Genomic DNA, 17,654 nt, shown 5'->3' on the forward strand with positions numbered 1-17,654 from the left:
TCTACCCCTTATATAGCCAGAATGACATCAGAGAATTTTACAATATGGGCGGAACTATTGTAGACTTACCCCCTGAATGGGATAGGCTAGGATATTGGGGTCGCCTCCTCACTCTGGGCTGATTTTTACAAGGGAAGTGACCTCCCCTTAGGTGTGTGCATTTTTATGACTCCCTCTGTCTCACAAGCCTATTTGTTACAAAAGTGGGTTATGGAACAAAACTTCATATTTAGAATAGTCATCATCATAAAAATCAGATCCCATATTTCACAAGGAATAGGCCGGCTCGAACGCCAATTCTGTGTGATGTTGCCTCATCCTTGGGCACAATTTTGCCATGTTCGTGAGCAATGTTTTATCTAAAATTCAGCAAATGACTACACGTATGCATGATAGTATTTGGCATAGTTTCCCCAAGTTTAATATATGTGCCATTTATGCTTCCCTCAGAATTGCATTTCAGTTCACCACGTGTCAGAAAGATGCACCTTGTCTTATGGTGCTTGCCCAAAAATCACATTAAAACTGTCATAATATCACATTACTGTTCATTCAAATTGCGGGGAAAAATGTCTTAAAGTATAAATGTCCTGCATTGCCAATTAGGTGGATTTACCAAAGATGTGTGTGGCGCTGCCAGCCCCACAATCAAAATTGTCTCCCCTGGGTCACCTTGCACAAGGGTTTTCATGCCTCCCCTTTGAAGTCCTCCAGTTTGAATGTAGAGGAAATCACCCCTGCGGCAGAACTCAGGGCTTCACCCCCATCCTTTGTCCTTGGGAGCAGTTCTGCCTGGGAATCTGGGAGAACCTGTAATTATCACACTGGTCAGGTCCATAGGAGCAGGGCCCCTGCCCTTGAATTATCAGTTCACAGGGAGGTGTGACATTGGCCTTGCTGCCAAAGTGGTTTGATAGAATTCCTGGGCCTCAGACAGGATGATTGGTCTTTTGGGGCGAGGAGGGGAACAGAGCACAATGCATATATTTGCACATGTACAATTGTGTTTCTGTGTGAGCTACAATATTACTTCACATTTAGCTTTCCCAAGGTCATTATCTGCTTTGCGACAACAGATTTACACGTGTTCATTTTTTTTCTCATGTTCCTTTCACAAAACACATTTTTTCCCCGCACACAGCTTGCTTTGCATTTACTTTCTGAAAGGCTTTTTATAGATCTGGTCAGTTTCTGGACACAGAGATATGCTTGAAAATGGTTTCTTGGTAATTGACACGAGGCAAGAGAGAGCAACTTCCCTTTGAAGTACTTTGCGTGCGTTGGTTTATTTCAAAAAGTAAATCCAAGCCGGGCCGACTTGAAGCAGAAATCTTTTGCTTTTCATGGACTTTACTGATGAAACAATGCTGTTCTGGGAGGGAGGCCTTGCTTGATGGTTTTCAAAATCAAATATACAGTATTTTAATAGTATACAACTGTGTGATATTAAAAATGAAAATATCACTCGTGCGATGCCATTTTAAATGTAGGTCATATTCCTGTCATATTCCTGTGCATTTCCGTTGAATGTTTAAATAACAGAACAGCAAGGCACAGCCATTCTGAATTTGAGTGGGGTTCTCTGGATTCACGTCAATCACAACAAAATGCAGCTATTCTTGGGGTGGTTGTGTTCAACTCTTGCCCCAGATGTCCTCAGCAGACCAAAGCACAGCCATTTTTGGGTGACAGCTAAAATGCAGTTTTTGTTGTAGGGGGTTCTGCCTTGGGCCTTAAATGTACCCAACATCGTGTAGGCCAGAGAGGTAGATAGGGATTTTGGAGGAGGGAAACTTGCGCTTGGTAATGGAAGATTTAGATGGAGAGAGTGGGGCCATTGGTGTAGTGGGGGCCCCTGCAGCCACTGCGGTGTGTGGGGACCCTCCACGCCATATCATGGATGATGATCGAGCCTTGAGTAGATTGTGAAAGAAACGTTCTTTTCAGACATCGGAACTCAACATCTGAAAGAAATTATTTCTTTCAGAAAGAAACGTTCCTGTTGCACTTCGGGATGAACAATTAATCCCCCCTGTGCAACTGGAACGTTTCCTTGTAATAGAGGGCGGCTACCCTTTGCGCATGACAGGAACAAGGAAGCAGGGCCTGGAGAACCCCTGCTTCCTGTTGGCGTGGCACAGCTCAGGGAGCCAGATGCTCGCCTTGTTGAGGAGTCCATAGCACCAGGAAATGTAAGAAAAACATACTTTAAAAAGTGTATGTGCGTGCATGAGTAATAAGACATTTTCATATGAATGGATGTATTTATTTATGCATGCATTTGGGGTGCATTAATCTGGGTGTGTGATTGAGTGAGTGTATGCTGTATCGTAGATGTGTGCGGGTCTGGGACTGAGCCAGTGTTTGTTGTATGGTAGCCAGTGTGAATGGAGTAAATGAGAGACTGAATGCTGTGTGAATTGGCGTCCGTGTGTGGTGTGTGCAGTGCTGGAAATGGACATGGATGACTATACGTTCAACATTAGGCAGCAGAACTCTACTTGATTGGAGATTGCAGAATCCAAGAACTTCAACATTTCACACAGATATTACAAACATTGCTTTTAGCGCAAGATGCCAGACGTACTTTCTCTCACATGAATCACATAAGGTCCCTCTTTAGACAGGCACAGAGCATACATCCCTTCTTAAATAGCACAAACTTAGGGCCTGTAAAGAGAGACACAATTGCCTTAAATAAAGCATATTTGTAGTGATTTATCAGAGCCAGGGGCTGACGCGGGCCTCATCTCCTCGATTACTCATATGCAGGACCTCCTTCCATCCATGTTTAAGGAATCCATTTCTATTATAGACATCACATACTTTGTGTCCGATTTCATGAGCTAGAAAGGACTCCATAGTTGTTATGAAATGGTGAGTAGTGTGCTCCTCACTGTCTGGACGAAGCCAAGGGATGGATTTAACGCCCTGTGCTTCGAAGCATATATTTTGTGCTGCATTTATCAGAAACTTCTGCGCATCAATGCATTATTTTGCACATGAATGAATTCAAGTGTTTTCCATAAAACAGAACTGTGCAGTGCTTATTGGATTCTTATCCAACCGGAGTAATCCAGGCTAGTTTATGACACTACAGATAATAATGTGCATTGCCAAAGCCAACACATTTGGCTTTTGCCCGGTGCTTGAGGAATTGCCTCATATGCTATGATATGGCATTTATAACGCACCTATACACAAGTGTTTCATATGAAGAGCCACCTGGGTGAGAAAAAGGGACACCTTGCAAAAGAACCGAGCATGTGTTCTTACTTTCAATTTTTGTCTTGGTTGAGCGTTTTTTTTTTTAAAACAAAAGGCATGGGTTGGTGCTGATTATATTTTGGTGGGGCAATAGCAGAAAACGTGTATAGAAGTGTACAGGCATGAAGATGTGATTTGTGCAAGTATGGAAATAAATTGTAACTTATCACATGTGGGAAAATATATTTTGAAATATGTTTTCATTAGGTAAATATTGTTTGCAAATGTACACTTAGGTTTACATAAAATACTTTACATAAAAGAGTACATTGGTTCTGTATTCTATCGCCAAAGTTGATCACCCATCGAAATAAGTATTCATGCATTTTTTTTCATTTTGTTAGTTACGGAAATGCATTTATAATCACATACACAATACTACAAGTAACACAATGCAAAGGGAAAAACACATGTTTGATGGGTCTTTAACACCTGCCACCATTACAATTTGAATGGTGCCGCAATATACAAATTGTGACATGACTTTTTTATGGACAGCCATCCATGATGAAGCAAGCATGATATGGTATTACATGATACATCTTATTACACGTGTAGACTGGCATTTTTATGCAGCTAGTTTGGACATTTTGTCTTCTTGTGGCATGTCATTTTGAATGGAATAGCCAACAGGAGTATGCTTTCCGCAGGGATTCTGGCTGAGCCAGCCCAGACATAGGGCCTCATTACGACCCAGGCGGTAAGTTACCGCCTGGGTCGTACCTTTACCACCATGGCGTAAACTACGTTTACGCCATGGTGGTTGGCGGACTTACCGCCCCATTCCGATTTGAGTGGGGCGGTAAGTCCCCATTAACCCATTTACCCTTCCCCATGGCGTAATTAACAACAAGGTCCCTTAGCGCCATGGATTTTAACACCGCAGGTGTTAAAACCTCCATGGCGCTAAGGGACCTCGGAATCAGGCGGTAAGGGTCGGCGCTGTTTACGCCGTCGTACACCCCTTACCGCCTGGATCCTAATGAGGCCCATAGTATCTTATAGTATAATTACTGGCAATATGCGCAAAGCAAAAATTAGTATGTTCTTCTACGGGAATAATGTAGGTACATAGGTGCCAGAGTGGACATGTATAGGCACAGCAACCGTGAACGTGTTTTAATACTGGCATATATTGTCGGCAAAGGCATTATGGAAATGCTACAATGCAATGTTGGTGAATTTCATATGTTGGATTTTTGGATTACAACCAATTGCAAATTGTCTGGCTTTTTAACCAGATTTTCACAGAAAGTGTGCTTTATATCACACCATTTTATCCTAGTATTCAAAAATATTTCTGGGGGTGGGAATGACCCTTCCGCACCCCGAACCACTTTTGGTTGGTTTGGACTCCCTTGCTACACTCGCTTACTCTAGCATATTTGTAGGTAATGTGTACACCACGCCAAATAACTTAATCACAAGCTGCCTACGTGGTGGGTGAATGGTTTTGAATGTGTGCATGCAAGGCTGGGGCTCAGGCAAGGGGCAGTGTATCACAAATATTGTTTTACATGTTTTACTGGTATTTATGGGCAAAGGCAACTTGATAAAAGCTATTATATGGAGTAGGAGTGGGGGTTTATAGCACAATGGGGCAGCCAGACTGGACATTGTCTTTCTTTGGCATGGCATGCATTACGCACATAAGGTGCAAGGCAAACATGTCGTGTGTTCTTACATGGGGAGGTCTGGGGCACTTGTGCAGTCAGCAAATACATGTTTTCCTAGTGTGGCATTGCATGTTTTACTGGTGTTAAAGGCAAAGTCAATATGATGAGTGTTCTTGCATGTTGGGTGGAGACATATGTGCAGCCAAACAATTAAATGGTTCCTTATTGTAGCAGTGCATGTTTTACTGGCATTGAGGACAAAGTCAACGTGAGTATTCTTAGATGGTGGTGCAGGATTTGGGCAAGCACTTTTGTGCAGGAGCTGTAACATGTTTTCGTGGTGTGGCAGGAGAGTTTTACTGGCATTAAGGGAAAAGCCAACAAGAAAATGCTCCTACATGGGGATAGCGGCAGAGGCAGCATGAACATATTTTCCTACGGTATCATAACTGTGCATATAATATCACTGGCCGCACACAGAGCTGGCTGGTACATTTGGGTGTCAGGACTCAGGAGCCAGGCTCAGCCCCCTTGTTTCTGCCCTCCCTAGGTAAACGATTTAAGGTTTGATTAAAACACATACTTCCATCTTTCGCCTAGTGCAGCGTGTGGCAATTCCCTGCAGCAGCATGGTCATCGTTCCTATTGCACATGCTTGGTGGTCTTGGCATGCCCGGCGTGTGGCGTGGCCCGTGCTTTGTTGTCGAGCTTGCCGGTAGGAGGAGGCCCCCAGCACGGCTCGCAAGGGGGCCCCCACATTTTGTGTTATGCCACCGAGTGGGGTGGAAGTAGGAGTGGAGAGTGAGGCAAGGGTGATGGAATGAAAGAGGGAGAAGGAGCGGTGGAACGGTGGCAATATTAGTGCTTAGAATAGAAAAATAATCTTTCTTATAGTTGTAGACACTCTGAGGGGAAATTAGGAATTGCCTAATCGCTGTGACCGCTCTCCCCCCACTCCCCAAAAAATGCTATATATAATGACCAGTGCTCTTTCCGACAGTGCAGCAATGCCACATAAGCACGTGCCAGTATTAAATAATGCAGGTACTGATGTGTATGTCTGCTTCCTCCTCAGTCTCCCAGGAGGATCATAACACGCTTTGCACCTCCCCAACTCCAGTGCAATACATAATACTTGGCAGGGGGCTAGAAAAATGCAATCCTAAAGTTAAGAGTCTCGAGGTTTAATTAAGCAAAACGTGTTTGCAGTTTCTTAACATGAATGGGAGAAAGCATACCCCATGTATTTGTCCCAGAAGGCAGACTCCTCTCCTCCACGAGCTCCACCTCCCGTCCTCTCCGACTACTCCTCCCCCTCTAGTCTCCGATTGTCTGATCCCATCTCCTCTGTCTTTCTGCAGCAGCGCCGTCCGGAGGATTTTTAATGGGAGCGCGGACAAGCCGGGGGAGCTGAACGAGCAGCAGGCGAGAGCGGCGGCGAAGGAACAATCAGCAGAGGCACGCGCCGAAATCCAGCGGAGGGGTGAGGCGAGCGGGGGAGATAGAGATAGAAGGATAGAGGGAGGGAGACGGGACGAGAAAGAGAGCCGTGAGAGGGGTAGAGAAAGATAGGTATACACATTGAGAGATAGTGGGTATATAACAGGAGGAGAGAAAAAGGAAAAGCCAGAAAGGCCACGGCGAAGGAACGAGCGGAAAGAACGCGTTGCAATATCAGCCTTGCCCATAGAGGCCGGTGCAGCCAGGAGCCACACACGTGCCCAGCGCGCCCCGAAGTGCAACACTGACCTTGGCCACTGACACGACACTGAGGTTAGCAGACGGCCCTGACTTGAAACTGACACTGCTGAGCTGTGGTGTGGGACTCGAGGCGCTGACTTGAAACTGACACTGCTGAGCTGTGGTGTGAGACTCGCGGGAAACCAAAACAACGGAAAAGCAGCAGCCGCTCGGCACCAGCGTGGGCAAAGCGGTCTGTGACCATCCAAACCGCTGCCCGACCGATCCAGGCAAAACAGCGAGACTTCGTGTTCACGGTGGCACTACGCGGTTAACAACAATTAAACAACTGAGGGGCGACACTGCTACAGGGTACATTAAACCGGTGCCGCGTGACTGCCCTACACATTAAGCGGAGACCTTGGTACCAAGTGGGTCATATGTGAAAGCGCCACAGCTCCAGGCAGATCTCTTTAAGGGTTGCAGTCAAGAGACCGAGGCTGCCACAGAGTGAGAGTGCTGAGGGTTTAAGAGACGCTGAGAGTCGCCCAGAAGGTGTGGCACTGAGCCACTCCAGAAAGTGGAACTTCTCCCACTTGGGCAAGAGGCGTGTCCCTGCTGGCGCTGCTCTGAGTGGGAGTGCAGATCAACTCAAGTGTATCCAGCAGGGAAAAGCGAGTGTCCATCAGAGACCCGAAGAGACAGCTGCAGGTAAAATATTCGTCTTTTTTTCAAAACCTTGCATTATGTCCTTCAAGGTGCATTCTTGGGAAGTGTGTTAATATTCAGATGTGACCATTGATACAGGAGCTAGCAATATAGATATATGTCCGTTTTGCAGAAAAGCTATAGATGAAAGAGTTGATTTCTGAAGTAAGGGCAGCTTGCGCGCCCAACGTTCGACTTCTCCATCAGGGTTTCACCCGTATTATTCCGATATATCACCTTCTAGTACAAACCGGGGCAATAAACACAGCTATTATTATTACAGTGGTAGGAAGTTCAGGAGTCTGGCATGCATAACCTCGAGATCGCGTGGCTATCATCCCACCATATACTATCACCAGCCTCTCATCCTATAGAGTAAAGGCTACAGATAGCGCCAGTTGCATTATTTGCGACCAAGCGAGCCCTTTCCTGCAGCGCTTCGGAGTTTCCCGTGATTTCGAGTGATGCCATTGGCGTTTTGAGAAGATGACCCTAAAATGCACTGCCTGCTATTGCTCTAGGAGTGAAGATGATTTAGGGAGTTACCTCCGTGCACGAAAGGTCACCGCCATACTGGTGGAAACAACGTTATCAGACTCGCCGTGGCTCTGTTCATAAAATGATTTGTTAATCTATTTCATTTTTATAGCGCTACGCGTTGCCTTGCACCACTTCACAGCGCTCGCGCCACGCGTCGCCTTGCACCACTTCACAGCGCTCAGGCCACTCGTCGCCTTGCACCACTTCACAACGCTTGCGCCATGCGTCGCCTTGCTCCACTTCACAGCGCTTGCGCTACGCGTTGCCTTGCACCACTTCACAGCGCTCGCGCCACGCGCCGCCTTGCACCACTTCACAGCGCTCGCGCCACCCGTCGCCTTGCACCACTTCACAGCGCTCAGGCCACTCGTCGCCTTGCACCACTTCACAGCGCTCGCGCCACGCGTCTCCTTGCACCACTTCACAGCGCTCAGGCCACTCGTCGCCTTGCACCACTTCACAGCGCTCGCGCCACGCGTCGCCTTGCACCACTTCACAGCGCTCGCGCCACGCGTCGCCTTCGCCACTTCACAGCACTCATTGTGCGCCACTGGGATACGCCGGAGAAGGCGCTGCAATGGCGGAGAGTTTAGGAGGACAGGGTGTCTCGCACCTGAGGACATACCACAATATTCTGGAGTGTCCAATACAATGACAGCTTCACAAACATACTTTATTTTCAAAGGTTACACGAGAACTAGTCCCATAGCGCATTTTCTTTCTGGGAAGGGCAGTGTCTGGAGTTGGGAATGAGGGTGAAGGATTCCGAGGCAGTGCTGACATTCTGAATGTTTGGTAAAGGGCCGCCTTTCATTTTAAATGTGATATGTTTGGTATTGTCGAGCGCTGGGAGGAAGCTGCTCGCATCCTCGAATGATGGGTGCAGGAGCCGGGCATTTTGAGGGTTGGTCTGCATAGTCAAACGCTCCCCACATGGTCCCACTTTGTGACAACTACAAAGGGCCGGCTCGGCTGCTGTATAAACGGGAAAGCGGCTTCAGTGACTGGAGGCATAATTGTAGCACAACAAGGAACCAGTTGCGCACATTGGTAACCTCATAAGTGAAACAGCCCATGCAAAAGAAAACCCGCGTGCGTGCTGCCTGTTCTCTTATGGGAAGTGGATTGTATCGCGAGAGCGAACCCATAGTTCTTGCCTTTTGGTGCGGTGTCTTTGTCTGCAGAGATCTGAACAACAGGTGCAGTAACACCCTCAAGTCAGGTATATCAATCACATGGGAAATTGTGACATGCATAGGTACACGCGTATCTCTGCAGCAGGCGCTTTACCACCCTGAGATACCTTGCCTTACCTACATTGACCTTCTTGGTTTGATTTTGCAATTTGTATTTGCAAATATTAATTTTAGTTGAATCTGTTGACCTTGTATTAATCATGTTTAACGGTATTTGACATCATTTTTTCTATGCCTCGTGCATAGTATGCAAACTCAAGAGCACTTGCAGGCAACAGCTTTTTTGCAGACGGCGCACCTCTATCAAACTGTCTTTATTTACTTGCTATTCTAAAGCCATGCCAGACAACCTATCGATTTCTTCTCTAACTTTTATTACTGGCTTTTCATCTATTCATAGTCCGAACAGAGGACGTGCTGAAAAATAGAGACTGAAAAACCTGCCCGGAGTCATGCATTTCTCGGCTGCATAATTGCATTTGGGATGTGACTTAAAGGCCAGCCTTGACTCTACGGCTCCCGTAGTTTGTGACCCGGCTGCAGGTAAATGCTGCAGACGGCAGCGCACAGGCTGATTCACGGCACGCACTATACTTGCTGTGGAATTTGGGCGCGGGAAAGGGATATTTTTGCAGGCTTGTTAGCGTCTCGGGTGTGATGAGAGTTTCTCAATACATTCATATTCATTGGAATCCACGGGAATGTAAGCCACCTCTGCAATTAAACGGACAGAAAGTTGACTCTGAATTGGTGCACTGAGTAAAGGCAAACTGCGTGCTCACGAAGGACCAATGTGTGTTCATAAAAGCTCTCTTTCTCCCTGTCCTCCTTCAGTATTGCATGATGCGGAAACAGGAACTAATTCAGCAGGCAGAAGATGCCACTAGAAGGTGGTATTGCGCAGGATTGCCAGCTGGCATGGGTGCGGAAGCCAGGCTTTTAAAAATATTGCATTGATAAAAAAATGAGTGTAATTCTATCTCAGAAAGGGAGGCCGCCAAACCAGCACCCTTGTCAGCAAACTCCTTGCCAAGAGTACAATGCACACCCGTGCCCTGCTGCATCAGTGTCATGGCCTGCAGTGGCACATAGCGGGGCGATCCCCCCATATGCCCCCCCCTTACATTATGGTCAAAGCGTGGAGACCAGGGTGAATTCAGTACTCATAATAATAAACACAGAAACAGTTGTAAAGTTTGGAAACACAAAGATCACCGTTTATTGGATCAAACAAATTGGGGCGGTCCCAGCCACATAGGCAAAAACAAGATTCTAGTCCAAGGGTGTCCCGTGTCACTCCCTAGTTGCCATTTGCAAAGTAGCGGCCATCTGCTTCTGGTTATGAACTGCCAGTCAGTATATATCAGGACCACTGACTTCAGATGACCGAGTCTCAACTGTCCCTAAGGGGGAGTCGGTGCCCTTCGACCGGCTTTGGCTTGAGTGTGGCCATTCCGGAATGCTGGTGGCCGAAACCACAGCGTCAAAGTTCTCCTCTCCGGGTAGGAACACGCGACACTCTGCCTGCGACAGAAAAAGATAGTTAGCAAATACACACATAATCCCATAAGTAGAGCAATACTTTCCAAAATTCTTTACTGGTCCTGAAAAGGTACCCTTAAAGTATGCACTCTACATTGTAAGCAATCCTAAGCCTACAAATTCCAATTGGAAACTATTAACTTAACTTAACCTCACTTCAGGTGCTACTGAAGGCAGAGGGAGGGTGGGATATCAAGTGGGGGCTGTGGAAAACAAGGGAAAGAGCCACTGCAGCCCCCAACGTATGAGCACTCACCGCAGCCCGAGATTGGATGTGTTGGACCCAGGGACGCCCCTTACGCCTCCAAGAATGAGAAGGAGGCGAGGTATTGCATATCCCCGTGAGGGGTGGCCTGAGGGGCAGCCCGCTATGGAGACTGTCCCTCTAGCGCCCGCAACCCCTGGGGCTGACCAGCCTCTGAGTTTGTTTAGAGATCGCAGGTGCCCTCTTGACAGCTACAGTGACAGCCAAATCACTCCAGTGCGGACATTTAAAATGTGCACGTGTCCCCAAACTTCAAAATTATAAGAAATCACCATCATGGTGGTAGTTATAAAGTTATAATTTTTAAACATAAGCCATACATGAGTTGGGGTATGTTGCAGAGTCGTACTGGGCCATAAAATTGGGCACCAATGAAAAAGTGGTCCACAGATGCAAATGGCTATTTATTCCTTTTGTGACACTGTTTGAATAGAACCCAAAAGGGAGTTTTTTGATAAAACGTAATGCAAATTGTGAATTTTACCGAATTGCATTCAGCAACACTGGTCAAAACTACTAGCTGCATAGTGAACTCATCAAACTGGCCAACATTGGCGAAAAAAGTGGCACACTTTGGACAAAATAACTGGCCCACCCCAGCATTTTGTGTTTTTGGTTCGGCCATGGTTCTCTTGCCTTATAGGCCAGTCCGAGCCTAATATGGTGCCTGTCATTTCCCTTGACTATCAAGGCTACACCTGAATATGTATCATGCGGGTGTCAAAACTGTGAGCTAGTCCAACCAAGGGCAGGCTCTGGAGTTAATTTCCGGCTCCAAGTAACGGGATTCAAGAGCGTACAAGCCTTTTGTAAGGCTTTCACTCTGCTGATTCCCATCACAGCTAATTTTTCCCATTTGTATGGTGGAGGGGAGCTGCGGTACTCAACTTGAATTGCTGGCGCCTCCCTCCCTCTCCATCATACAAATGCTGGGGAACCCTATGGGGTTCGCACACTTAATGCACCAGGTAAAAGCAAGCAGACCCCAAAGAGGGGCAGTTGTAAACGTACATGGCAGGCACCGTTTACTTCGTTTGCATGGCAGAGTGAAAAAGTGCGGGGCAAAATGTGGCATACAGATTATATACCACCTTTTTCCCTGAAATTTTGCACTCTGCCATGAAAATGACCAATATTTGGCGGCGGTAAGCCATTTACAATGCCGTGCTAACATAACGGCTCCAAGCCACCAAATTACAAGCTAATTTCAAATTAGCTCCTATGTGTATTCCCCACAGACTGGCTGATCCTGCTGCATCCAGCAGACCAGAGCCAATGAGGCTGCCTCATTTAAATCCTTTTTAAGATTGGGTAACTCCTCTCTCCATAAAACAGCCCCTCAGCTGAAGCTCTCCTGAGAAACCCCTCCTCACCTTGCTCACCTCATCTGCATGATACCTCGCCCCCCTATTCCAATTTATTGGTAATCTAGGGTGTTTTTCTCCCCTCGCAGGATTCTCAAACTTAGGTGGCCCTGACCTACTACGCATTACTGTTTGCTCTGCATTGTGTTAAACTAGGGTGTTTTTTCTCCCCTCGCAGGATTCTCAAACTTAGGTGGCCCTGACCTACTACGCATTACTGTTTGCTCTGCATTGTGTTAAACTAGTACCCTCCACTCACTTCCTGTCTGCATACTCGTGTCGTCCGCCTCCCCTCCTACTCCATGGTGCTCTCTATCTCGCCTATCTACTCTAACTGCTTCTCTATTGACTATCCTGCTCTCCTCACTAAATCCGGTAGGAAAAAGTTTAAAAAGGACATCCTGGTCTCCAACCCAGGCCTCCCTATCGCTGACACCTACACGAGCGCCTGCTCCAAGGAAACTCTCACTGACATTCTCTTTTTCGTGCCTTCACCTGACCTATGGACCCTTCACATGGTCGCTGTGCTCTCTCCTTTCTCCACCTCTCCCATTAATGGTGGCACCCGTTGGGATGTCCTCTTGGCCCCTTTCCACTCCTCTAAGGCCATCATTAATGTCTATGCTAATGGGACCGTCTTGGTCCAAGGCCCTCAGGCCAACCTTCACCTCTTTGATAGACGCTTCCCACGCCTCATCAACTTCCTCTCCGCTCCTGCTGTCCCCCCTCCTCTGTCCTCGGCTACCTTGCCTCTCCCCTCCCTCCCTGCCCCTTCTCTTGCTCCCTCTTCCACTCCTTCTCTAACACCTCCGCAGGGCGTACCTCTGATCTGTACCCCTCCCCGGAAGTTTTTCAAGGGTGGCAACCGTCTCCACATTGCCACTCTAAATTCTCGCTCTGCCATCAAGCACTCCTCTGATATCTGTCGCCTTCTTGAGGAACTGGACCTCGACGTCCTCGGTCTCACTGAGACATGGTTCACTGCCAGCTCTGCCACCAGCTTCGACACACTCCTACCTGACGGCTACAAGATCCTCTCCGTGCCCAGGCCCAACCGTTCAGGGGGTGGTGTTGCCCTTATCTTCCCTGAGTGGATTCCTGCCACTGTCACTCCTACGCAGACCTACTCCTCTTTTGAATGTCTTGTCTGCCGACTCTCTCTCTCTCCTAGCCATTCCCTTACCGTGGCTACTATCTATCGGCCACCTGGTCAAATTTCCCCCTTCCTCTCTGAGTGGGCTGACCTCTCCTCCTCACTCCTGTCCTCAACCACCCAACTCCTCTTTCTCGGTGACTTCAACATCCACCTCGATGCTTCCTGTCCCCCCACTGGTCTCTTTCGCGAACTCTGCAACTCTCTCTCACTCTCTATTCTCCCGTCTGGGCCTACTCACTCTGCAGGGCACACTCTTGATGCTCTGATCTCTTCTGACCTTCCCCTCTCCCTCCCTCTCTCCACTCCTCTCTCCTGGAGCGATCACTTTCTCCTATCCTCCCACCTCTCCCTCCCTACCCCACAGGCAAAGCCTCCCTCTTCACTGCCACCCACCTTCTCGGTCATCCGACCCATGAAGCGCGTGTCAGTTGAGGCTTTCGCTGCTACCTTCTCGCCCCCTCCTCCCCCCTCGGCTGACTCCCACCCTGACACAGCCCTCTCCATGCTCTATTCCTCTATATCTGATACTCTCGATATCCTTGCCCCCGTCATGAGAATCCGCCTGAAGCCCAAAGCCAAATGTAACTCCTGGTATGACTCGGATCTCGCCACCCTAAAACGCAAGTGCAGGGTGGCAGAGAGGAAATGGCGTGCTTCATGTTCATCCTCTGACAAACTGGCCTGCCGCCTGCTCCAAAGGCAATACCGGCTCTCCGTTCTCACCAAGAAGAGAGCCCTTATCCAAGCCCGCATCTCTGAGGCATCTAACAACTCGGCCGAACTCTTTAAAATCTGCAAGGAGCTGGCCAACCCTGCTGCAGTCTCTACCTCTCCTGTCCCCTCCCAGGCCCTCTGCACTGCACTGGCCTTGCACTTCATCTCAAAAACGCAGGACATCCTGTCCTCGCTCTCCTCCTCTCTCCTCCCTCCCTCTCTTCCCGGCTCTTCCTCTTGCTCTCTTGCAGCCGCCCCTCCGCCCTCCTTCTCTGCTTTTCTACCTTTTTCTGCTGATGAGGTTTCTAGACAAGTCCGATCTATGAAAGCCTCGTCTAAACAGGTTCACCCCTGTTCTTCCAAAACCATCAAGGACCACATCGACTCCCTGGCTCCTGCCCTGGCTGATTTTTGCAACCACTCATTCGCCTCTGGAGTCTTCCCATCCCCCCTCAAGCACTCCCTTGTGCACCCCCTCCTCAAGAAACCCTCTTCCGACCCCTCCTGCCCGGCCAACTATCGCCCAATCTCCATTACTCCCTTCCTGGGCAAGCTCCTGGAGAAACTGGCCATCTCCCAGCTTAACCTCCATGCTGAATCTGTTGGTAATCTTCATGACCATCAATCCGGCTTCAGAGCGGCCAGAAGCACGGAAACTGCTCTCCTGAACATCCGTGAGGACCTGCTCCTGAACCTCGATTCCAACACTCCCTGTGTTCTCATTCTGCTCGATCTCTCCTCTGCCTTTGACACTGTCAACCATGCCATCCTGCTCAACCGTCTCCGTGATAACCTGGGTATCACTGGTCAGGCTCTGGCATGGCTGACCTCTTTCCTTTCCGGTCGACCCTCCCAGGTCCAAATGGGCTCCTTCCTCTCTGACATCTTTTTCTCCACCTGTGGTGTCCCCCAGGGATCTAACCTCTCTCCCTGGCTTTTCAACCAGTATCTGGCACTCCTTGCCCACCGCATCGCCGCTCTCTGCCCCCACTTCCAGTGCTATGCGGACGATACCCAGCTCATTTTCAGGCTACCCTCGGCCTCCTCCTCTCCTTCCCTCATCTCCGATTGTCTGTCTGCTATCCAGGAATGGTGTGCCGCCAATGACCTCTGCCTTAACGCCAGTAAGACTGAGATTCTACTCATCGGCACACCCACTCCCTCCTTCCCTGCAGCTCTCTGGCCGGCCTCCCTTGGCCCCCTTCCTGCCCCTACCTGCAAGGCTAAAAACCTCGGGGTCATCTTCGACTCCACACTCTCCTTCTCTCCTCATATATCTGACGTCTCTAAGAAGTCACACTACCAGCTGCACCTCCTCAGAGGTATTCTTCCCTTCCTCTCCTTCCCCCAGAAGCTCACTGTCTCCCGAGCCCTGGTTCTCTCAAGGCTGGACTACTGTAACAGCCTCTATCTTAATCTGCCTGCCTCCACTCTCCGCCCTCTGCAACTTATCCAGAACAGAACTGCGAGACTTGTCCTTGGCCTCAAGCCCAGGGACCGTATCTCTCCAGGACTGAAATCTCTTCACTGGCTCCCAGTGGCTGCGAGGATTAAGTTCAAAACCCTCTGCATTGTCCACAAGGCCTTCTGGGGCCTGGGGCCTAAATACCTTCAACTCTCTCTTCCTAAATATCTTCCTTCACGAGCCCTTCGCTCATCCGTCTCCAACTCCCTCATGGTCAGCCGCTTCTCGAAGCAACGAGCTGGGGGTAGATCTCTCTCCGCAGCAGGGGCCTCCCTCTGGAACAGCCTTCCTGCCTCCCTGAAACTTGAGGAGAACCATCTCCGGTTCCGGAAGCACCTCAAAACCTTCCTCTTCGCTTCTGCCTTCTCTCTCCCTCTCCCCTGCTAAACCTGCTTAACTCCCCACTGAATTCTGCACTAAACCTGCATCTGGGCCACTCTCAGCGACCTTGGTCCAGGGCCCAGCCACTCTCCACTTGCACTGCCTCCCTGGCTCCCCTGCACTGTGGGACTGTCACTGTATCCCTACAGCCCCCTTCCCAGCACTTGCTCTGCACTTACCTCGCACTTGCCACCAGCTGGCCCTTTTATTTATTATTTATTGTTTTTTTTAGGCTACCTACCTTGTACTGCACTTTCCCCCCACCTCCTCCTCCTGCACTTTCTCCTTTTCCCCTTACCTCTGCACTTGCGCGATCTGAATGACACCTGGCCTAGTAGGATCGTTTGTCTGTCCTCCCCGTGTTTCCCTCCCTCCCTGCCTCGTCGCGCCTTGAAACACTTGTGTATAGGCGCGTTACAAATATCATATCATATCATATCATATCAAACAGTACTGAAAGTGCAAACCCTACTCAAAAGCACTAGCCTCATACCAGGGTGTTGCATACCAAAATGCCTTTGATGCTATGTGTCTGAGAAGTGGGTGGAGTTAGAGTAGCAAGGGAGCCCAGCACAAGTTGGGAAGGGTTCCACCACATAGTTTCTCTCTATACCTCTCTTTCCTTCCTATCTCTTCGACTTCCTTTAGCACAATCACTTTTGTAATGATGCAAGCAGACAAGGCCCACTTTTCGCAAGAACAAAGATAAAGCTCCTTAAAGCAAGCTTGTTTTGGTCCAATCACTTGTGGACTTTTGGCTACAGAAGAAGGGTTCTCAAATGCCTTCTGTTATTCACTTTTGGACTATACAGGCATAAGGAATAATTCATTGAGTTGATTGTCAAAGACCTCATCTATTGAAATGAAGGAGTGCTGCAATGCAGAGGCAAGCTCTGGTCTATACCCACCCCGAGTGCTCATTGATGGTGGCTCTTCAAGAGGAACAAGGACTATCATTGCCGAAAACCACCCTAGACTGTTACAGCAGAAACCAACATGGTTTTGCCCTAGAACTCCTGCAGAGGGTTTCACAGCATCCTGAGAGCCAGGACAGCCGAGACCCATATTTTCACCATCAAACCTCTTTGATCTACCTTTGTATTTTGCTGTACACCATCATGTCAACAATAACCACCAATGTTGCTTGTGGCACGTGCTTGACTTTGAACTCCTGTGCTTGCACCATCGAACTGAATCAAAACCGTATCAGTCCAGCAGAGCCTCATAACCTGTCCAGCTCACGCACCTACGTTATTACAATTAATTAAATGACTGTGGTAACTTACTTCATTGCAATTACTTCAAATGTGTTTCTTTTTATGGATGGTTCTGCCCCATGGTGCCTTCCCCCTTCACTACCACCTGTACCTGAACCCCCCCTTATGTCCCATAACAATAAAATACATGTACATAATTACTTCCCCACGAAGTAATTCGAAGTAATTGCAATGAAGTAAATTACATCAAAGTAATTTACTTGGTTAAAACAACAGGAGACCGCACCTGCACACCCTGCACTCTAGTTTGAATTTCTGCATCAAATCAAACATCACACCCTCAGGACTTTACATCACAGTTTGACTGGAATTGCTAGATCACTGCGCCAGTCATCAACCTGAACCAACAGCTGTTATCTCGAAACACGCTACACTGTTGAACTACTCCTGGTGAACCATTCAACCTGCATTTCTTGATGCAGCCTCGAAGTTGCACAGTCAACCGCTTGACTGGACTAGATGCTAATTTGCTGTCTGCGTCAA

The 17,654-nt window shown here is 48.4% G+C and overlaps 1 protein-coding gene across 1 annotated transcript in view; it reads left to right on the top strand.

Moving 5' to 3' along the window:
* The first annotated feature begins 6,255 nt into the window (after positions 1-6,255).
* The window catches only part of LOC138566368 (contactin-3-like), a 1,374,021-nt gene continuing 1,362,622 nt past the window's right edge, over positions 6,256-17,654 (top strand). The window contains exon 1 of the mRNA XM_069643533.1: positions 6,256-7,274. The gene's annotated coding sequence lies outside the window, so the exon portion shown is untranslated. The remainder of the gene's footprint in view (positions 7,275-17,654) is intronic.

This window comes from Ambystoma mexicanum, chromosome 2p (assembly GCF_040938575.1).
Source record: "Ambystoma mexicanum isolate Mex_15411 chromosome 2p, UKY_AmexF1_1, whole genome shotgun sequence".
Taxonomy (NCBI): domain Eukaryota; kingdom Metazoa; phylum Chordata; class Amphibia; order Caudata; family Ambystomatidae; genus Ambystoma; species Ambystoma mexicanum.